The following is a 19,772-nucleotide window of genomic DNA, read 5'->3' on the forward strand; positions in this document are numbered from 1 at the left end:
TTGATTCATTCTGGGGAGAGCTTTTGAGGGATCTATCTGAATCTTGATGGGAGATGTGCTATGAATTTTGCCAATATCAGTTGGAGATTTTGCCCATAAGAAAGGTAGTTGTTGATTCAATAGAGACACGTGGTCAGTGTTTCCAGAATGAGCTCTAGTATAGTCAGAAATGGAGAAAATAAAGACATAAAAGCATCATTTAATTCATCTGGTTGGCTGCTTTGATTTTTTACTGTCAAATTCTAGACTTATTTTCCCTGTTTGGGAGAAAGAAATTCCAGCATGATATTTCTCTAAGAAGTCTTTGCCTATAAATGGATAAGGGCAGCAGGACTAAAGAGAGAAGGGTATGTATCTCTCAAGGGACCTAAACAAAAGACAACAGGTTCATGGACAGGAACCTCTTAAGGTTCATTAGAGATCCTCTGTATTTGAGTTATTTTAGTACTCCAAGGCAGGGGCTGCTTTATTATAGTGGGGTTGAGCACCAAGAGTGTGGCTTTGGTGTCAATTAGAACTGGAAGAGATTCATCCCTAATCTGGAAAAATGTTTCTCCAAGCTGATGAATAGAAGGGAATGGGGAAAGCCCTGTCATTTAAAACTGGGAGGATGTTAGAAAGGCTGAAGGCACCTGAAGTGCTTAAACTTGTAACAATCTTTTTTTCCATTGTTCTGGCTCTTTGCAATAATAGCAGAAACCAAGAGGGTTTTGATATTTTTTAGGGACCTTCATTTGCTGAAGTTGAAGGTTAAGAATTTTATCTGTCCTGATGGATGCATAAAGAAGGTGTGGTATATATATATACACACACGCATATATAATATATATACATATACAATATGTATATATAATTTATAATATATGTAATAATACATATAATATGTATACTATATATAATGAAATACTACTCAGCCATAAAAAAGAATGAAATACTGTCATTTGCAGCAACATGGATGAACCTGGAGATTATCATACTAAGTGAAGTAAGTCAGACAAAGAAAGACAAATACCGTATGATATCACTTACATGTGGAATCCAAAATATGATACAAACAACTTATTTACAAAACGGAAACAGACTCACAGACATAGAGAACAAACTTATGGTTACCAAAGGGGAAAAGGGGGGATAAATTAGGAGTTTGGGATTAGTAGATATAAACTACTCTATATAAAATAGGTAAACAACAAGGTCCTACCGTATAGCACAGGGAACTATGTTTGATAACTTGTAATAACCTATAATGAAAAAGAGTATATATATATACATATATGTATAACTTAATCACTTTGCTCTATGCTAGAAACTGACACAACATTGTAAATCAGCTATACTTCAATTTAAAAAAATCCTAAAAAGAAAATAGAGAATTTTAGCTGTCTTCCTTTGAGGTGATTCATCCACAGTGAGAGAGACCTGGTCTGTCAGATTAACTAAATCTGGAGTGGACATAGTTTCCCATTCCATCCTGGTTCTTTTTACTAGAAGTGCAAGGTCCTGGTTCAGCCCATGAATAACCCATTTTGACGTAAAGTTTAAAGCTACCTGGGTGCATGACTCTTTTTGAATTATGTTTTTCTCAGGGTATATGCCCAGTAGTGGGATTGCTGGGTCATATGGTAGTTCTATTTGTAGTTTTTTAAGGAACCTCCATACTGTTCTCCACAGTGGCTGTATCAATTTACATTCCCACCAACAGTGCAAGAGGGTTCCCTTTTCTCCACACCCTCTCCAGCATTTATTGTTTCTAGATTTTTTGATGATGGCCATTCTGACTGGTGTGAGATGATATCTCATTGTAGTTTTGATTTGCATTTCTCTAATGATTAATGATGTTGAGCATTCTTTCATGTGTTTGTTGGCAGTCTGTATATCTTCTTTGGAGAAATGTCTGTTTAGGTCTTCTGCCCATTTTTGGATTGGGTTGTTTGTTTTTTTGTTATTGAGCTGTATGAGCTGCTCATTGCAGCTCTATTTACGATAGCCCGGAGATGGAAACAACCTAAGTGTCCATCATTGGATGAATGGATAAAGAAGATGTGGCACATATATACAATGGAATATTACTCAGCCATCAAAAGAAACGAAATTGAGCTATTTGTAATGAGGTGGATAGACCTAGAGTCTGTCATACAGAGTGAAGTAAGTCAGAAAGAGAAAGACAAATATCGTATGCTAACACATATATATGGAATTTAAGGGGAAAAAAATGTCATGAAGAACCTAGGGGTAAGACAGGAATAAAGACACAGATCTCCTAGAGAATGGACTTGAGGATATGGGGAGGGGGAAGGGTAAGCTGTGACAAAGCGAGATAGAGGCATGGATATACATACACTACCAAATGTAAGGTAGCTAGCTAGTGGGAAGCAGCCGCATAGCACAGGGAGATCAGCTCGGTGCTTTGTGACCGCCTGGAGGGGTGGGATAGGGAGGGTGGGAGGGAGAGAGACACAAGAGGGAAGAGATATGGGAACATATGTATATGTATAACTGATTCACTTTGTTATAAAGCAGAAACTAACACACCATTGTAAAGCAATTATACTCTAATAAAGGTGTAAAAAAAATAAAATGAAAGTCATCACCAAACTCAAAAAAAATAAAAATAAAAAAAGTAAAAGCTACCTGGGTGGAATCAACATCTGAAGGAAGACCAAAATTTTCTTTAAAAATAATCTGAAGTTCATTGTAATAGTCACGACAAGATTCATCAGAATTTATGTGCAATCCTGAATTTTGTACCAGTCAGTAGGCTTTGGAAACACCCTAAAAATTACTGGATGAAGTCTCCCACCCATTGCCTGAGCCTAATCGTATGATAAGTTAGCAGGCTGGTCTCCCAGTTGTAATTTTAGAGACTTTTCAGAATGTTCCCAGTTAGTGATTTTCATCCAATGCTGTCTGGCCTTCATTGACAAGCATATGAACTAGCTGACATAAGTCAGAAACTAGGTTGATAGGTCTGAATGACTGCATTAAATTCCTCAGCAAATCGGCGAGGATCTTCAGTTGCTTTGGGAAGATCTTTGTGGCTTACAGTTTAGCTTTAGTCCAGGAAATATAAGAAATTAAGGGTTAGTCTCTGGATCCTCAGAAAGCTTAATTTTTAAAGGGACACATTCTGATAAGTTCAGAGGCAAAGGAAGTGAGGTCAGTTTCTGAGAAAAAAGGAAGTTCAGTGAGAGAATTCGATGGGGGAACTGAGGGTATAGGGCTGTAGGTGGCCTAGAAAGAAAGGAGGAGGATGGCGCCAGAGGCAGGGCTTGGGCACAAGGAATGGAGGGAGAGACACGACGGCCCTGGAGAAAGAACCAGGGGCGAAGGAGCCAAGGAGGAAGGCCCTGTGGCTTTTGGGGCCATTTTCACTTTCTTTAATCCTTTCTTTGCATCAGTTAATCTTAAAATATTATTTTGCAGAAAGGCAATTTTAGCCTTCTGATAAAGTTTGGAATCCTCAAAATACAAATCGAAATAGACATTCTATTTAGTTTGAGACATTTTAGAACTATGGTAGTCCAGTTTATTTTTTTTTTTATTTTTTTATTTTTTTTTTTTAACATCTTTATTGGGGTATAATTGCTTTACAATGGTGTGTTAGTTTCTGCTTTATAACAAAGTGAATCAGTCATACATAAACATATGTTCCCATATGTCTTCCCTGTTGCGTCTCCCTCCCTCCCACCCTCCCCATCCCACCCCTCCAGGCTGTCACAAAGCACCGAGCCAATATCCCTGTGCCATGCGGCTGCTTCCCACTAGCTATCTACCTTACTGCGTTTGTTACTATGTATATGCCCATGACTCTCTCTCGCCCTGTCACAGTTCACCCTTCCCCCTCCCCATAACCTCAAGTCCGTTCTCTAAGAGGTCTGCGTCTTTATTCCTGCTTTACCCCTAGGTTCTTCATGACATTTTTTTCTTAAATTCCATATATATGTGTTAGCATACGGTATTTGTCTTTCTCTTTCTGACTTACTTCACTCTGTATGACAGACTCTAGGTCTATCCACCTCATTACAAATAGCTCAATTTCGTTTCTTTTTATGGCTGAGTAATATTCCATTGTATATATGTGCCACATCTTCTTTATCCATTCATCCGATGACGGGCACTTAGGTTGTTTCCATCTCCGGGCTATTGTAAATAGAGCTGCAATGAACATTTTGGTACATGACTCTTTTTGAATTTTGGTTTTCTCAGGGTATATGCCCAGTAGTGGGATTGCTGGGTTGTATGGTAGTTCTATTTGTAGTTTTTTAAGGAACCTCCATACTGTTCTCCATAGTGGCTGAACCAATTCACATTCCCACCAGCAGTGCAAGAGTGTTCCCTTTTCTCCACACCCTCTCCAGCATTTATTGTTTCTAGATTTTTTGATGATGGCCATTCTGACTGGTGTGAGATGATATCTCATTGTAGTTTTGATTTGCATTTCTCTAATGATTAATGATGTTGAGCATTCTTTCATGTGTTTGTTGGCAGTCTGTATATCTTCTTTGGAGAAGTGTCTATTTAGGTCTTCTGCCCATTTTTGGATTGGGTTGTTTGTTTTCTTGTTATTGAGCTGCATGAGCTGCTTGTAAATTTTGGAGATTAATCCTTTGTCGGTTGCTTCATTTGCAAATATTTTCTCCCATTCTGAGGGTTGTCTTTTGGTCTTGTTTATGGTTTCCTTTGCTGTGCAAAAGCTTTGAAGTTTCATTAGGTCCCATTTGTTTATTTTTGTTTTTATTTCCATTACTCTAGGAGGTGGGTCAGAAAGGATCTTGCTTTGATTTATGTCATAGAGTGTTCTGCCTATGTTTTCCTCTAAGAGTTTGATAGTTTCTGGCCTTACATTTAGGTCTTTAATCCATTTTGAGCTTATTTTTGTGTATGGTGTTAGGGAGTGATCTAATCTCATACTTTTACATGTACCTGTCCAGTTTTCCCAGCACCACTTATTGAAGAGGCTGTCCTTTCTCCATAAGGGGGAAGTTTATAGCAATACAAGCCCACCTTAAGAAGCAGGAAACATCTCGAATAAACAACCTAACCTTGCACCTCAAGCAATTAGAGAAAGAAGAACAAAAAAATCCCAAAGCTAGCAGAAGGAAAGAAATCATAAAAATCAGATCAGAAAGAAATGAAAAAGAAATGAAGGAAACAATAGCAAAGATCAATAAAACTAAAAGCTGGTTCTTTGAGAAGATAAACAAAATAGATAAACCACTAGCCAGACTCATCAAGAAAAAAAGGGAGAAGACTCAAATCAATAGAATTAGAAATGAAAAAGGAGAGGTAACAACTGACACTGCAGAGATAAAAGAGATCATGAGAGATTACTACAAACAACTCTATGCCAATAAAATGGACAATCTGGAAGAAATGGACAAATTCTTAGAAATGCACAACCTGCCAAGACTGAATCAGGAAGAAATAGAAAATATGAACAGACCAATCACAAGCACTGAAATTGAAACTGTGATTAAAAATCTTCCAACAAAGAAAAGCCCAGGACCAGATGGCTTCACAGGCGAATTCTATCAAACATTTAGAGAAGAGCTAACACCTATCCTTCTCAAACTCTTCCAAAATATAGCAGAGGGAGGACCACTCCCTAACTCCTTCTACGAGGCCACCATCACCTTGATAGCAAAACCAGACAAGGATGTCACAAAGAAAGAAAACTACAGGCCAATATCACTGATGAACATAGATGCAAAAATCCTCAACAAAATACTAGCAAACAGAATCCAACAGCACATTAAAAGGATCATACACCATGATCAAGTGGGGTTTATTCCAGGAATGCAAGGATTCTTCAATATACGCAAATCTATCAATGTGATAAACCATATTAACAAATTGAAGGAGAAAAACCATATGATCATCTCAACAGTTTATTTTTAAGAAGAGTAAGTTTGGGGATTTCAAAATTCCTCTTAATGGCCACTGATATTCTAAATTGCCTTTGATTATGTTGGCTTCTTTAGTTAGAAATGCACTTGAGGAAAGACCGTGGTTTTTAAACATAAAATCAGCTCAAATCCCTGTAGGGGAGTGCCCTCAAAATACTTAGATAACTGCAGTCCCATTCTCATAATTTTTCCTCCAGAAAAAGAATAATTTTCTTTTTATTAATTTCTTTTATGATTTATTATTATTTTATTTATTATTATTCTGAAAATTATTTCAGAATAATTTTCAAACCACCTAAACAGTTTTCAGCTCAAACAGCTTATAGCTCAAACAGTTCAGATATCTCTACCAACCTGTAGGCCTAATACCAGCCATTTCTAAGAGAACAGTCTGGTCCTAGAGGAACCTAGCTGAAGCCTTCTCAGCTCAGTTCCCATAGAACAGCCCTCATTCCAAATATATATATATATATATATATATATATATATATATTCCATATATATATATATGTATATGGCCAAAGGCTGAACCAGTCCCAACTGGAACAATCTGATTTCAAATCAGATCGAAGTGCTAAATGAGCACTCGCAGATAGAACAAGGCCTTAACTAGAAAAGTTGAAACCTTCAAACAGATCTCAAACAAACCCTAGAGAACTTCAAGATCCAAAGAGCGGGGAAGCTTGGATCCAGGAGAAAGACATACGTTTGAACTCCGCGGTCAGGGAGAAAATCAATGAGCAACAATGGGCTCAGTGTGGGTACTGCACCTGTTTCTCACCAGCTCTGGAGTCATTGGGGGGTCTCCTCTAAATTCCTGTATGTGCCACCAAAATGTTGACCTAAAATAAACAGACGGCCAGCTATTTCTCCAGTAAAAATGGACTTACTTGGGATTAGAATTGCAATTTGGGGCCTGCAACCATGGCTAGCTAGCCACATGCAAGTCCCTACACAGCAAGGAGAGAAGAACTCTTTTATAGAGGGGAAAAGGAAGTTGGGAGGGCTGTAGTAAACAAAGAGTCCATGGATTTTCATTGACTGAGTTGTTGCCAGGAAAGAAGAGTCTTTCTACTTTGTGTTGGTCTCTGCTATTGTTGCGGGGCACGAGAGCTCCCCCTTCTGGTCTCCCAACTCCATTCAATTGAGGTTTTAGTTTATTAATTTTTTACACCTTTGACACATAAAAGTTTTTCATTTTGACGAAGACTAATTTAATGTTTGTTTTGTGGCTTATGCCTCCAATTCTAACTTTTGAGGGGAGGTGACTTTGCTTAGTTCAATCATAGGGGAAGCTACGATGCTTAGGTGTGTGGGATTCCATTCATTGATAAGTGGTGGCAGAAGCACTTAGGAGAGAAGGTTAACTGATGTACCCAGTGTTACACAGCTAGTAAAGAGCAGAGTTGAGACTTATACCTGATGTTAAAACCAGTAATCTTACCTTAAAAATCTCTCCAAATGGGCTTCTCTGGTGGCGCAGTGGTTGAGAGTCCACCTGCCCATTCAGGGAATACGGGTTCATGCCCCGGTCTGGGAAGATCCCACATGCCGCGGAGTGGCTAGGCCCCTGAGCCATGGCTGCTGAGCCTGCGCGTCCGGAGCCTGTGCTCCGCAATGGGAGAGGCCACAACAAAATGAGAGGCCTGCATACCGCAAAAAGAAAAAAAAAAAAAATCTCTCCAAATAACCTTTGGCTATCTAAGCTAATAAAGGAACTGAATGTGAGAAAATAAATAAAACCAGTAATCTTCACTTCTCTAATTATGCAGAGAAGAAATTATTATGGTGAACTCAAGATGATCAACTTTTTCTCAAAGAGTGGGTAGCATTTTGATAAAGAGGAGGAAGGAAGAACTTTTCTTTGTAAGGGATTCTTGTTTGTAGAAGACTTATTTGAATAGAGCAGATCAGTATGAAAAAGGAATGACAAACCCTGTCACTACCTCAAGTTCTTTGTTCCATGCATTTCACCCTGATGCCTTAGGCCTTATTAGATGTCCCCAATACTTAGCAGGGTTGCTGTTATCACTAATTATGGACACAAGACAGTGCTAAAAGATCTCTCTTCTGGTTCTTTAGGCCCAGGTGTAGAACGTTCTCTTTCCTTTAATGCTCATTCCATTTTCAGAAAAGAACTTTGATTACAAAACTCAGGAAAAACTTAATAGAAATAATGAAAGTACAGCATAATATCAAATGTTTAGATTTCAAGGTTAACTGAAGTATAGTTCCAGTGTCGCTGATGATTTTGTACAATTTTAGATGAATGTAATAGAATTTCAAAGCTAGAAAGAACATTTGAGATTACCTTTCCTTTTTTCTATCCTGCTCCCCTGCTCCCCCCCTTCCTTCCTTCCTTCTTCCTTCCAGGGACACTTTGTTAAACAGAATCTTTTCAGTTTGGAAAAAATAAGCAAAATATAAGCAGAACTGTTCTTCTTGAAATGGAGGTAGGATGCTGAAGCCCAGTCTCTGATCTTACCTTTGCCACCATGGCAGGCCCGGAGGCATGTCTGTTAACCCCAAGGTGCCACATAAAAGGGTTTGGAAAATCATTGCTGAAAGTCAGGTGGTTGGCAAACTGCATTCTTGAATCAAAGCCTGCCCCCTACCTGTTTTTGCACAGCCTGTGAGTTAGTTTTTACATTTTTTAATAACAGGGAAAAAGTCAAAAGAAGAATATTTTATAATGCATGAAAATTATATGAAATTCAGTTTCAGTGTCCATAAATAAAGTTTTATTGGAACACAGTGATGTTCATTCATATATATATTGCCGAAGGCTGTTTTTAATGCAATAATTTCAGAGTTGAGTAGTTGCAATGGACACTGTATCTCAGTTTCTTTAATAGATGTAAAATAATATAAGGTAATAATTATAATAAAGTATTATTAGATTTGTAACAGATATGATATAATATGTATAACATAATAGCACAAAAAGGGGAAAGAGGGAATAGAGCTATATAGGAGTAACATTTCTATCTCACTTTGATTACATTAGTATAAATCTGAAGTAAGTTGTGATAAATTAAAATGTATATAGTAAGCCCTAGAGCAACCACTAAACAAACAACAAAAGAAACCCTAAAAGTGGTAAAAAAAAAAAAAACATAAAAGAACTAAAATGTTACACTACCAAACATTTACTTAATGCAAAAGAAAGCAGTAAAGTAAGAATATAGGAACAAAAGGATATAAACAAATAGAAAAAAAATAACTCATATAAATTCAACTATATCAATAATAACATTAAATGTGAATGGATTAAACAATCCAGTCAAAAGGCAGAGATGTCAGACTGGATTAGAAAACAAGATCTAACTACATTCTGTCTACAGGAGACACCTTTAGATTCAAAGATATGAATAGGTTAAAAGTAAAAGGATGGAAAAAGATGTAATATGCAAACAGCAACCATAAAAGCTGGAGTGGCTATACTAATATCAGACAAAATAGTCTTTAGGACAGCGTATATATGGATTACAAAGCCTGAAGTGTTTACTATCTGGTCCTTTACAGAAAAAATTTGCTAACTCCTGTTCTAGATGCTTATGATGACCCACTGGGATACAGGAAAATATATTAAGGTTTTGACTACATTTTAGAAGTCTAATTATTTAGAAATATTTTGTATTATGTTTTATACTATATATTATATATTGGGGTTGAATGTATATTCTTTATAAATAAATAAAATAGACATAATTTCATGTGCATGTGCAGAAATGTTTTTCTGATCAAAGTGTGTAATCAAGTACTTTTGGAAACCACTCTAGTCTAACTGTATTGTTTTACTTGTGGGAAAAATAAAATCCAGAGTGATGAAACGATTGTTCAAAATCCCAGAGCAAGTTATTGGCAGATAAGCTACAGGCTCCTTGCCCCTTTCACTGCCCACCCCATCTTTTGCTGTCCTCCAGCTTGGGGTTTCTGAAGTAAGGCTCACCTGTGGTGACTTCAGATTCTCTCTAGCACTAGACCTACTACTATGTAATACATTCACAAGCCTTTTTCCTAGTCTTTTTATGAACCTTGGTATGTGCTGGCCATGTGAGTGCTCTTTGGGCTGAAGCAAGAGATTGAGGCATACCCTAAATTCATCCCAAATGTCTTCCCTGAGCTTGTACGTATCTTGTAGACAGATGAAGTAGAAATCTGCACACATGCTGCATCGTACAAATATCCTTTGCTTTAGGAATGTGGTGTCAGGAACAAGATCAGAAATGTTTCTGTAGTTGACTTTGGACTTCACTAATTGGGATGATGCAGCTTATTTAGGAAAGTCACAAGTCAAGAGGGACACACACACACACAAAATTGTGCACATTCAAAACGAGGTCCAGGATAATGAAAAATAAGAAACACCGTGTCTGTGAAGAAGAGTAGAATAAACTGGGTGGTAACTTAGCTCAGAAATGACTCAGGTGCCCAAATAATTATCTTCAAGTATCTTAATGACTGTCCTGGAAAAGGAGGAACTTAGCTGTTTCATAAGCCCAGATCTAGGACCTATGGTAGAATTTGCTGGGATTTAGGCTTGGGTTCACTAGCTAGAGATGTCCAATGATGAACTGGGTGTCGTATAGACTTTGACATCAGAGAGAAGTGAGAATAATTCCTGGCTTCATCTCTTGCCTGTTTGACCCTGGGGATTATGGTTATGGAGAAGAATAATATATTGCAATATTGTATGTATAGACCTCTTTTTTCCCTCTCCTACATGTCCTTGAACCTCATGCAGCCAACTGCCAGTTTATACTGTCAGGATTTTGAAATTCAAGGCTGAGAGAATAGTTTGAGAAAAGGAATTTTGAGTCTGGCTTTTAGAATCTAAGGCCAGAATGTCTGGAAGGAAGTAGAACACAAAGTATATGCTGAAATAGTAGGTTTGGAAATATAAAGTAGGAGTCACACAGCACTGCCCACTAAGACCAAATAAAAATTCCATGGGCTGGAAGTTAATGTGTGGAGGAAAGACAATGTTGAGGGAGGAGATTGGTGGAGCCTAGCCTGCCTGGGACTCAACACGCCTAAGGGAACCGGGGGGAGAGCTGTGGAACTGGCACTAAGACTCATCAACTACCAATAGAGAGACACCATCTATCACAAGGTGGGAGTCAGCTCATTAATGGATATCATGGGATCACATTAGGCATTTGGACCAGTGTCGTAAATCATCAATGCCATACAGCTGTCCTCATTACATCTTGAAAAGACCTCCTAATGAAACACTAGCAGAGTGCTGGTCTTTGTCCTATGAGAGTTGCAGCTCTTTGGGACCAAAACTTTGCTCAGCTCTATTTTACCTTCCCTGTGTGGAAACAACTCTTACTCACTAGGTATATTCTAAGGTGTTGCTTTGATGACAGGATGTCTCCTGAACACCTGTAGGAGGAGAGATCATGTGGAAGGGAATCCTCACATCGGTACCTTGGTAGGAATGAATAGAACTGGTTTGAGATCCTGTCTGCTCCAACCCAGTTGCATTAAAAACAGCAATTCCAGTTACATGTTAACGATACTTTTGACTTTCCATGTGGTTACAATTAACTTTCCTAGACCTTTTTTGCTGTTGTTGTAAATTATAACATTAATAATTATTTTATAAGGTTGCTCTGAAGTTAAATGAGATAATGCATAAGAATATTAGCACACTGATTGTCTTAGGATATGTTCAATAAATGGAAGTTGTTAGTAATATTCAAGAGGTGATGAGATCATAATCCCTTTAAGTGTTCTTATGAAACTGAGTGACCACTTGGTGTTCATGTGGTAAGGACATTAACATTTCTGAATGTGATAGTGGTCTCAGAGACCCATTTGTCAGTTCAGATCCAGTGTTTCTCTACCTGCTGTGCATGGGCTAGTACAGACTGGCTGTATAGCATAGCCTCGGATAGTGTTAAAATATACATAAGTCTGGGCCCAAATGCAGATAATCTGAGTTAGTAGATTTAGAGAAAGGCTCAAGATTCTGTGTTATTGACAAGCTGTTTCCCTCTGGAGGCTCTAGGAGAGAATCCATTTCCTTGCCTTCTTCAGGTTTTAGAGGCTACCCACATTCTTTGGTTCACTGCCCTACATCACTCCAACTTTTCCATGCATTGACAAAGCTCCCTTTCTGACTCTGACCCTCCTACCTCCTTGTTATAAGCACCCTTATAATTACATTGGATCCTCCAGGATATTGCAGGGTTATCTTTTCATCTCAAGATTCTAAACTTAATCACATCTGCAAAGTCTCTTTTGCCGTGTAAAGCAACATATTCACAGATTCTAGGGATTAGGATGTAGGTACGTTTGGGGGGTCATTATCCTGAAAATCATAGAGGATAACGTTTTTTTGGACTGTCAGCTACACGAGAAATCCCTAGATGACTTCATTCATTCCCACCTAGTAAGTCCATGTGTTGGGGGATTTTTCTTCTACACTACCACCCCTCTAAGTGTCTATTTCTTTGGTATACAAGTGTCCCAGCAGGCTGATTTAGACTTGACAATTCTATATTTAGATACACCCTAAAGTTATGCAAAATTCCAATATAAATGTGGAAACTACTCTGGAGCAGCAGAATATCTTTACTTCTTTAGAGTGTTGGTTCCCACAATGGACAGAAATGCTTTGAGTTCACTCTGGGGAAAACTGGTCTCTGAAATCTTAATGCAGAATTGGAATGCAGCCATGGAAGACCTTATGTAGCTAAAAGAGACCATAGATAATAATTCTGTGAGTTTGCCACTCTAGTCTCTTCAGCAGCAAACATGCTCATTCATTAGTCTCTATGTTTTCTTCAATCACCCCAAAGGACGTGATAACATTATTGATCTCTTCCTCTACCAGCCACAGTACCTTAATGTAATTCAGATGATGTGTCCACATATTCTCGGCTATTTGACCACAGCAGTCATAACAAACAAAGATGTTTGAAAACGCCGGCACGTGCTAAATGATCTGGTCAAAGTTATTCAATAGGAGTCTTACACATATAAAAAACCCATTACAGAGTTCGTTGAGTGCTTATATGTTAATTTTGACTTTTATGGGGCTCAGAAAAAGCTGAAGGACTATGAATCAGTGCTAGTGAATGATTTCTTCTCGGTGGCTTGTCCGGAGGAGTCCATTGAAAATACCCGTCTCTTTGTATTTGAGACTTTTTGTTGCATTCATCAGTGTATCAGCATTAACATGTTGGCAGATAAACTGATCGTGACTCCAGAAGAAGCTGAAAGGTGGATTGTAAATTTGATTAGAAATGCAAGACTGGATGCCGAGATTGATTCTAAATTAGGTCATGTGGTTATGGGTGACAGTGTAGTCTCATCCTATCAGCAAGTGATTGAAAAGGCCAAAAGCCTTTCATTTAGAAGCCAGATATTGGTCATGAATATTGAGAAGAAACATAATCAGAATGGTAGGTCAGAGGCTCTTAACTGGGCAACTCAGGACTTTGGCTTCTACTGAAGAACTGTACAGAAAAAATATAAAAACTATAAAAGAAAGGTGAAATAATAAAACCATTATATAAACGTGAAGCATTTTGGAAACAACATAATGAGTATAAATTTTGGAGAATTTGAACAAAATTGGCTGTTTTTCATTAAAACAAAATACTTGACAGTTCTAGGTAGGGTATGCTGGATGGGAACAGAACAATCTTAAGGGTCAAGGTATAAATGGCTATCACTCCTGCTTGATGAGCAGTGTGCCAGATGCTAACTTCCGTCAAAGGAAGGAACTCATCATAGCTCCTCAGTCCATGCAGCATATAAGACTTCATGTTTGAAGGCAGTAGCTTCTGTCCCTGGGCCCTAGCTACATATGATCATGCTCTGATGGAGACTGGCCTTTCCCTGGATATTGACTCAATACTGTTCTTATGGTCCCTCTGGCGACGTCTCCTCATTCTTTGTCCAACTGTCTTCTAAGTCTCTCTTATCTTTTTCTTCTCAGCCTTGGGAACCCATCCTTTGCCTTAAGGTAATTTTTCTCTTATCATTTATATCATCATCATATCATATATTCTCTCAAAATCTCATGTGTCTATAGCTGAGTCATAATATGTAGGTTGCTAAACTCAAAACCAGCAACCAACTCTCTTTGCTTTCTTCTGTCAGTTCACCTCCAAGGCAATTATGGAGAATGCTTAGCTGATTGAATGTGGGAAGGAACAAGGAATGAAGCAAATTCTGGAAACAAACAATTAATATTTCAAAATATTATCCATCTTCATAATTTTTAATATTTGTTCCAACATTGAAGTTCAAAGGTACGATTCCTAAGTCCAAGGCTAGTGCTCATTTCTACTAAACCACACCCCGTTGTGTTGCCTTTACCTCATTCATTTCAATAACTTTTTCAACAACTCCAAGACCTTGGATTTCCAAATTGGCATATTTCCCCTTCACCAGGATACCTCCCACTCTTTCTAAATCCCCATTCTCACTGTGGTGAGAGCATCCTGCTTTCTAGCTCCTGGGAAAGGCTGAATAACAAGAGATCTGCACCACCCTCTCTTAAGCTGCTGGTCTGCCTTTTCACAATTTCAGCCAACTGTCTCTGACTCAGCTCTCTGCCAAGCAAAGGACTTGTAGAAAACATCTCCTACTCCTTCTCTTCTTCCAAGGAGTACAGGATTAGCAGATTAGCATGTAGTACACCTCAGCACAGGGCAGCTCCTTTTCAGTTTGTTTGTCTGGTATTAAAAGGGCATGACAACTAGCTTAAGGTCTGAATGAGTCCTTTCCCACAGATACCTGCCCACCCTCTAATACCCAGGTACACAGCAAGAATGTGGACTCTGCTGGCCGTTCGACTGGTCCAGCTTCCTTAATGCAAGTGGCTGCTTGTCTAACTCTGTCTCACCATTCCAGCTCTTTTCTTTCAATATTATAATGAAATAATCTGTACAGAGAGGCAGCCAAGATTAGTGTGTAAGTTACTCTGTGTTTGCATCAGAAAAAATGTGGATGGAGTCCCAGTTCTGCTACTTACTAATTATGTGACCTTGGGCAAGTTATTTAACTTCCTCAATCTTCTGTCTGCTCCTCTGTAAAATGAGACTGAAGACACCCACATCACTGGATTGCTAAAAGGATTAAATAAAATAAAACTAGGTAAAACACTTAATGTCATACCTGGTACATGTTGCTCCATAAATGGCAGTCATAGTTATATTTTATTTTATTTAATAAAGATGTGCTGAAAAATACCACGCTTGGTACTATGGAAGTAGGAAAAGGAGACATGGTCCCTGTCCGCAAAGAACATTGCAGACTAATGGGAGAGAGAAAATACCAAAGTAAGCAAAGGGAATGGGTGAAGGAGTGGTAAAGTTATGGGGAAAGAACTGAATGAAGATGAAGTTAGACCTACGCAGCATGGAGGAGGGTCCAGAGGGAAACTCCATTGCAAAGGTGTGGGAAAGGCCGCCTTGACATACAGTTCCATCCTGTGGGCAACAGCCTTTCCCCATGTTTCTGAGATTCTCTTATTCAGTAGTGCCATATCATGACCATGAACATGTATGCCTCTATTATGCTGTACTTTTTGGATACCCATGGGTGAGTTAGGGGTCTCTAGGAAAATGAACAAAGAAGCGTTTCTTTCTTCCTCATCCACCTGTCTTTCCCTTACACCACTGTGATTGTCTGGGTCATCTTTAGAAAGCTTAGTTTTTGTTTTTTTTTGACTGGATGGCAGTTCAATCACAGGTAATTTCCTGGGCAGATTTTAGCCATCTCTAACATTTAAAATGAAAATGAACTGCAGTGTATGTATGCCAAACTGAATGCATGTATGCCTTCTCTACACTAGATAAAGCATGCAGCTTGTCTGAATGCCTGACCAGATTGTCATCACATGTGTGGGCTGAATAGTACCTTGGGAATTGGCTGGGTCATTCTTCAACTGACTTGCCCAAAAGTTACAAAATTCTCCTGCTCCCCAAATGTCATAAGGAGGTAGTAGAGTACTATAAAGAGGCTCAGAGCACCTGTATTCTAGTGTTAACCCAACGGTGATAATTGTATGTAACATCAGGCAAATATTCTTGATTTCTTTCTCAATAAGCAAAGTAGGTGAAATAACTCCTGCTGATGGCTCTGTAGAGCACAAATGTAATTTTCTTTTCAGAATCGGATACTTCTTATAAAATGGTAAGAAATGATAACTTCTGCTTGAATCACTTTACCCTGTTGTTGTGGAAATCAGACTATAGAAAGGAAAACATTGTATATATGTACATCTTCTTTATCCGGTCCTCTGTCAATGGGCATTTAGGTTGTTTCCATGTCTTGGCTATTGTGAATTGTGCTGCTATGAGCATAGGGGTGTATGTATCTTTTTTAATTATAGTTTTGTCCGGATATATGCCCAGGAGTAGGATTGCTGGATCATATGGTAGTTCTATTTTTAGTTTTCTGAGGAACCTCCATACTGTTCTCCATAGTGGCTGCACCAATTTACATTCCCACCAGGCTTATAGGACCGTTCGCTTTCCTCCACACCCTCTCCAGCATTTGTTAGTTGTAGACTTTTTAATGATGGTCATCATTTGCTGTACAGCAGTAATTAACACAACATTGTAAATCAACTATACTTCAAGAAAAAAAAGAAAGGAAAACATTTTGGCAACTTTGTTTCTAAGGCTGGCTTTTAAGTGTCTGAAAAGATTAACTATGTTCCCATTAAGATTTCTATAGGTTGGTCATTTCCTGTTCTTCCCGCCTTGCATGACAAGAATTCTAGGTGTCTGATTTCCCTCCTAAGTTGGTCCCTCTAGGCTGGTGAATTGGTTGTTATCATCCACCACATATACATCTATCAGATCATTCATCAGCCTCAGGTCTGCAATTGTAGTTGAGAGAAAATAGGAAATGAACTCTCTTCCGAGATTTGAATTTCTCAGAACAAGGCATTTTGTAAATATGATAACCACATTTCAATGTTCTTAAGTCATTCTAATGACTTCTCCTCGCACTTGGAATAAAACCCAGACTTGTTACTGGAGACTGCCAGCACTCGCATGCTTTTCCGTTGGCCTACTTTGGGCAACACACATAGGCCTTCTTTCTCTTCTCCATACATGCCAAACCCACTCCTGCCCCAGGGCTTTTGCTCCTACTCTTTCCTCTGCCTGCAATGCTTTCCCCCTAGATATTTGCATGGCTGGCTCTCATTCCTTCTTCCTTCTTCCTGTCTCAACACACATCTCACTTCCTCAAGGAAGCCTTTTCTGATCATGCAATCTGAGGTCCACCCCCCGCTCCACCCACATCACCATCTCATTCCTTTATAGTTCTTATCACAATCTGCAACTGAATTATACATTGTTTCTTTCACTTGTTTACTCTGTATCTTCTCCGTAGAATGGAACCCATTTTCCCAGGGTGATATTCCAAATATTTAGCAACCAGTATCACATGGCACTAATCAATCAGAATTGACCATGGCCAAAGTCCTGGGACAGGGTCCAGGAGGCCCCCTAACCTGCCCTCCGACCTTTAAATTGTTGGTGTGTGGGGAGGCCCAGGAGTCCTGAGGGAGGGGTTGGAGTACATAAGCAATGCATGTTAATTAGCAATGCCTATTAACTAAGCAATGCATGTGAACTATGTGCCCATTATTGTGGAAATCTTAGCATACTGATCTTAGCAATCAGTATGACCATTAGTTTGTACTGTTTGAATATCAACCCTACTTGTCTCCTATATTCAACACTATATCCCAGGCCTGGAACAGTGACTAGCATATAGCAATCCCTTACATGGTGACTTACTTGACTATCAAGTGTTGTCCACATATGCTTTCTTGAACTCGATATTTTCTAAAAGATCTATAAGGCGGCCTGGGTTCACAGGTCACTCATAGGGTTAAGTAATGGTGTACTGAGGCCGTGTGGTCTACTTTAATGATAACTATTGTCTGTAACTCTTCATAGTTTACAAAAATCTACATGTCACTTGTCCATTTTATCTCCACAACCATGCTGGGAGGCTGGCAAGACAAGACATATTCATTTCTCCATTGAGTAAACTCAAACTCCTATAAATCAAGTGATTGCCAAATGGTAGGCAGAGCTGTGAAATAGTTCATGTCTTCTGGGCTGGGACCATGTTCTTTCCAGCTGGGTATGTATTCCGTCCCCAGCCCTGGGTAGATCTGAACCTGAGCACAGAAGCAGCTACTGGATATAGGTGTAAAGATTCTGGGCTCTACATCTAGGGTTGTATAGGCCCTTATATAATAACAACTGTGGCTGTTTTACAAAATAGGGTAGTTCAAGCAAGAGTGACCAGCCTAAGAGGGTCTAGAGGAAGCTAGAAACCCTGTCCAAGAGTTAGAGGAACAGAAAATGACCAACCTGGAGAAGACTTCAGGGAGATATAATCTTCTCAGATGCTTGAAAACCAGTCTTAAAGACAAAATTGCCAAGACTTTTTCTCTGCAAGCTTACAGGGCAGAGTTAATACCAACAGTGAAAAATAATTGCAAAAATCAAGTTTTTGATTCAAAAATACATATTTACAAAAAGAGAAGTAATATAGCCTAGAACAGTGTTTACCAAAATACAGTGTATTTTCTTAGCACAAAATGGTGCTAAGAAAGATGTTTTTATTTAGGACATGATTGAACATTTTGAAATTTTTCATTAGTTCTGAGTTTATTTTAATATAGGGAAATATATAGGGAAAATATACATACTAGGGAATATATAGGGAATATATAGGGAAATATATAGGGAAAATATACATACTAGGGAATATATAGGGAATATATAGGGAAATATATAGGGAAAATATACATACTAGGGAAAATATATAACTAGTAGACAAATTTTGTGATTTCAGATATATAAGAAGTGGTTAAAGTAGATATTTTACTTTTTAAAAAAATGAAACAAAATCATTTAAAGAGAAATTTTTGGTGCATAACAGCAAGGGTGAATTTTCAGGCATGTACAAATGAAATGATAGACGAGTGATTGAAGTTTGTGAAAATCATATTCTTTGAAACTAGCTCTATCACTTTTCATGGACTTGGAAATATTCTTAACATTCTGATTCTTACCATTGTAATTTCCTCATCTGTTTAATAAGTTTGTGGCAAGGATTAATAGTTCAATGCATGGAAAGTATTCGGCGTAGTTTGGCACATAGTGAGAACTGCATAAATGTTAGCTATTGTTTTTATCTTTATCAACAAAAATGAGAACTGCTGAACTATGGGCAGGTACCTTGTGAAGCAGAAAGCTCCTCATCATGGAAGGTATGTAAACAGGACTAGGCAGGCATTTGTCAGGGATGCTGCAAGAGAGATTCCTATGTGGGTGGGAGGTCAGCTAGAACTTTGAGGTCATTCCAGCTGGGAGATTTCTGTGAGTCTGCCTTTTAGTGAATTCCAGGATGCAAGAGAGACTTGCAACTAGAGTTTTCCTACTACATGTTGGGAGGTCACTTAAGGTACTGCTCAACAGGACTCAAAGAGCCATTGCTCGGTGAGCACTATTGTTGACCTTTTCACAACCCACGTCACTGTCAAGGAGAGCTGTCAGAGAACCACACAGCTATTGTCCCATAGTTCTTGCCCAACCAGGAAAAATACCCATTCTGTCCTCACAACCGTGGGAAAGGCTGTGAGCATTTCTCATGGGTACAGAGAGGACCCATCCTGTCTAACCCTCAACTGGAACCTGGCCTTTACCCAATAGTGACTGCTGACAGGCAATCAGGTCCACCTTGAGAGCTCGAGCTATGGGAAACACTTCTTTAAACAAGCTGAAACATGTTTCTCTGTAGCTTTCACCCACTTGTCCTAGTTTCATCTCCTTCAACCACAAAGAACAAGTCTCCCCATTGCCT

General features: G+C 38.7%; 1 protein-coding gene and 1 pseudogene across 4 annotated transcripts in view; both read left to right on the forward strand.

The window, feature by feature from the left end:
* SPINK5 (serine peptidase inhibitor Kazal type 5) overlaps positions 1–19,772 on the forward strand; it is a 323,807-nt gene that overhangs the window by 146,422 nt on the left and 157,613 nt on the right. The window lies entirely within an intron of this gene.
* LOC307184892 (eukaryotic translation initiation factor 3 subunit E-like) lies at positions 11,283–13,374 on the forward strand (annotated as a pseudogene). Its single transcript has 2 exons — positions 11,283–11,299; positions 12,438–13,374. The product of its transcript is annotated as a eukaryotic translation initiation factor 3 subunit E-like (transcript).

Source organism: Stenella coeruleoalba, assembly GCF_951394435.1.
Source record: "Stenella coeruleoalba genome assembly, chromosome: 3".
Taxonomy (NCBI): Eukaryota; Metazoa; Chordata; class Mammalia; order Artiodactyla; family Delphinidae; genus Stenella; species Stenella coeruleoalba.